We start from the raw sequence: 4235 nt of genomic DNA on the forward strand, positions 1-4235 counted from the left end.
AAGACCTTCTTTAGGGAGACAACAAAAGTTGCATTCCCCATGAAAAGAAGAACAAGAGAAGAAGAGGGATACGTGGAAGCAGGAGGAAGAAACTACAAAAGGAGGAATATGATGTAGACCCCAAGGAGAGAGGGATCTTTAACTTGTCAAAGCGCACTTTATCCAAACCTGAAATTTCACTCTTGAATAAAGGATTGATGTTCGCACCTTCAAATAATATGAATAGATTTCAGATGTTCATTGATCTTAACAAATTTGTAAGAAACTTGACACTAAAAAAGCACTTCCTAAGAAAAGATAATGCGGTAATCATAAATTTCCAGTAGAATGATTCCAAATCAGGACTAAAGGGAAAATCTAAATATTATCCACTTGAATCCAAAGGGAACCATCTAAATGTCTTCTATGAATTGGTAAGGAAGCATCTATGTGAGGAGGATCCCAAACCAATAATTGGACAGAATTTAAAAAAAAGGAGAAAGAGGTATTGAAGAATCTAAAAAAAATATTGTTATAAAACAAGCAGACAAGGGGGGGGACTAGTCATCATGGATAGGTCCCAATATATTAAGGAGTCATCCAGACTACTAAGGGATACTAATTCTTATATTTTATTGGATAATGATCTTTTGGAGACCTACTTGAATGAATTAAGGAGACTTCAGGTATATGGACTACACAATGGCATTTTAACAAAAGATGAGTTCCAATATCTCCTACAGACTAATCCCACTACCCCCACAATCTATTTTCTGCTGAAAATTCACAAGTCCATGGAAAATCCTCTGGGGAGACCCATCATTGCAGGGATAGATTCTTTAACTTCACATTTGTCTGAGTATGTGGATATATTCCTGTGTGAATATGTGAAGGAGCTCCAATCCTACCTCAAAGACACCACTAATCTATTAAAGATTATAAAAGATATGGAGTGGAAAGAAACATACTCATGGGTTACAACTGATGTCCAATCTTTATATACATGTGTTGAACATTGCAAAGGGATCAATACCTGTAGATAATTCCTTGAAATGGATCCTTCAATTAGTACTCCACACAAAGAATGTTTATGCAACATAATGACTTTTATCCTGGATCATAATTATTTTACATTTTTAGACACATTTTATCCACAAATTTGTGGCATGGCTATGGGGACAACATTTGCCCATAGCTATGTCAACCTTTTTATGGGGTCCTTGGAAAAGAACTACATCTATGAGAATAACCCATTCAGAGAGAACATAATATAATATATAATATAATGTAATATATATATAATATAATTATAAGCGGTACACAGATGATTTCCTGATAATATGGGAAGGGTCGGAAGATGTTTTTAGATTGTTTTTAGATCATATTACAGACAATAATATGAATCTGAAATTCACGTCAAATATAAATAAGAGCTCCATTGAATTTTTGGATTTGATTTTATGTGTAGAAGGAAGTAAAATTATTACAAAAAATGTTATTAAAAAAAGTAGATACAAATAGTTACCTTGATTTCAAAAGTGGTCACCTAAAGAAATGGAAGGAAAATATACCATACTCGCAATTTCATAGAATAAAAAGAAATTGTAGTGAAACAGAGACATGCATCGAACAAATTCAGCTATACACAAACCGGTTCTTAGAAAAAGACTATCCTCCAAAGGTGCTGAGAGAAATGCATTACTGGAGTACAAAAGTACTGAAGAAAAAGAAAAAAACATAATTGAATTCATAACGACGTACAATGCACAGGAAAAAATTATAAAGAACGCTTTTAATAAGCATTGGAAAATTCTCCTGATGGACCCAGTTTTGAAGGACGTTCTACCACCAGGACCCCCCATAGTGTTTAGGAAGGCAAGAAACCTCAAAGACACTCTGGCACCCTGCATGCTAAGGGGTACTAATTTTCTAAGACCCAGTATTCTAAATAGTTGTCCTGGAAGCTATAAATGTGGCAGATGTAACATATGTAAATACATTTATCGACAAAGGAAGAGCTTCAGTAATTCTGCGAATAATAAGGAATACAAGATCAAGCAGCATCTAAACTGCAATTCAACTTTGGTTAAACACCTCTTGAAATGCTCATGTAGGACAAAATATGTGGGCAAGACAAAGCGACCGCTGAAATTACGTATACAGGAGCATATAAGAAACATAAAAAACAAGGTGGAAATGCATATGGTATCAAGACATTTCAATTCACATCATAAATTGTATCCAGATGAATTAATGTTTAAAGCAATAGAACATGTGGAACTTGAAGACAGAGGAGGAGACCTAGCGAATAATGATCCAGATGGGAGATGTACTGGATCTTCAAACTTGACACTATGACTCCCAGAGAATTTAATGACAGCTACAAAAAAGCTCCCTTTCTATAAGAAGATGGTGATGGACTAGACAGGTCAGGAGGGCAAATTGCTTGTCCCAATAATATATACTGTCATACCTATGTTGAAGCACCCAACCTCATCTGATCTTGGAAGTTAAGCACCATTGTGCCTGGTTAGTACTTGGATGGGAGACCTCTAGGGAAGACCAGGTACTGTAATTTTGTATGGGACATGCAAGTGTGAATCCCTAATGACATGTGACCTATGAAGCAACTCCTGAACTACATCTGAATGATCATCCAAGAATTATTCATAAAGACTCATTTGATAAAGAAGAAGCACATGAAGTGACTGTATATGAACTCAGAAAAATCAATGAAAATTATGTATTCCTTCCTTTCTGCAAATTGATTAATACATACAGTACATACACATATTTATATTTCATAAATCAGGTACAGTATCCCATAGATGTTATCCATAATATGATCAATACATTAAGGAACGTTTTAGCATTTTATATTTTATTAATAAATATGATATGTGGATGTACCCAATTGTAATTATAAACAAGGATTGATCTCGGTGCAATGAATAATAAGACCATTTTAATTAGATCCTATGGAAAACTTATTTGATATATTATCAATACATGGGTTTAAACAAATATTGATACTAATGCCATATAGGAAATACAAAAAATATTGATACTCCCAGGACTTTAGAAAGATCATGTCATCAGGCATAAAGGAGTAGGAAGATGGCCGTGGTTTAAATGAATACAAGGAGTAGCAAGATGGCTGCGGGTGGATTTACTACTGGGAGTACTAAGATGGCCACTGCCAGCAATGGAGGATGGATACGAGATGTCTGGAGAGGAAAACTGAGTGGCTGAGCAATACTACATGGCCGGGGGACTGAATAGAGGAGATGGACCAATCAGGCATATGTAACTAATCACAGTAGTAATGCGATGCCAGACAAGGGTGGAAGTGACACGGGTGGAAGTGACGCAATGCCAGACGAGGAGAAGGACGGAGGTGACCTCACGGAAGGTCTTGTCTGTGGATCACAATGAAAAATGTTCCTAAAAGCGGGCGGAAGTGCTGCGATATCCATTTGGAGAGGGTGGAAGTGACACAATGCCAGAGAAGGGCGGAATTTTATATATAACTAATTTATTTTAAAAAAGGCCAGCACACTATAAGACCTAGTAATTTCTGTTAAATATAAAAACACATGGCAATTTGAAAACCGGTAGTGATGTCACAAACAATTCTAATTATTCCCTGTTTGTCTTCATTTGAGGGGGAAAAAATATCAGATATCCCACAGGAACTTAGGTATCCCTTGAAGAAGTCCAAGATATGGACGAAACACGTTGGAGGCTCCTATTCTCTACTCATTCATGAACTGGACACTTTTTATGATCAGATAAACCATTGTTTATTCCTATTTTATTTTGATATTATTACGGCATTTTTTATGAAATTTTTTTTTTTATATGTATATTTATTTGTGGATTTTATGCATACTATCCTACAATTGGAAGGATATCACTCTTCTTTTTGATTAAAAGTTGTTTTTTTATATTTATTTATAAATTGTATGAGTACTTTTGCACATTTATAATCTGAATACTAATGCACTGCTGTACACATTTATGAAATTTTGTTTATATATTGTTGTTAATCATACTCCTATCACTTTGTGAATATTAGTAATAAGTTGGAGATTTTTCCATATGGATTGTATTTATACACTGAGCTCTTTTTTGTATGTCACTAAACACTTTAAATTATAAGGTTACTATTTTTAATATACATACACAAGGGTACATAAGCAAATGAGGTGAGCTATTCCAGTTCCAATGGTCATATATATATATATATATATATA

At 34.6% G+C, this 4235-nt stretch overlaps 1 pseudogene; it reads left to right on the forward strand.

The window, feature by feature from the left end:
* The first annotated feature begins 2438 nt into the window (after positions 1 to 2438).
* On the forward strand, positions 2439 to 2557 carry LOC148538118 (5S ribosomal RNA; annotated as a pseudogene).
* The last annotated feature ends 1678 nt before the right edge of the window (positions 2558 to 4235 follow it).

The sequence above is a fragment of the Taudactylus pleione genome, unplaced genomic scaffold (genome assembly GCF_031769625.1).
Source record: "Taudactylus pleione unplaced genomic scaffold, aTauple2 ptg000041l, whole genome shotgun sequence".
In the NCBI taxonomy this organism is placed as follows: domain Eukaryota; kingdom Metazoa; phylum Chordata; class Amphibia; order Anura; family Myobatrachidae; genus Taudactylus; species Taudactylus pleione.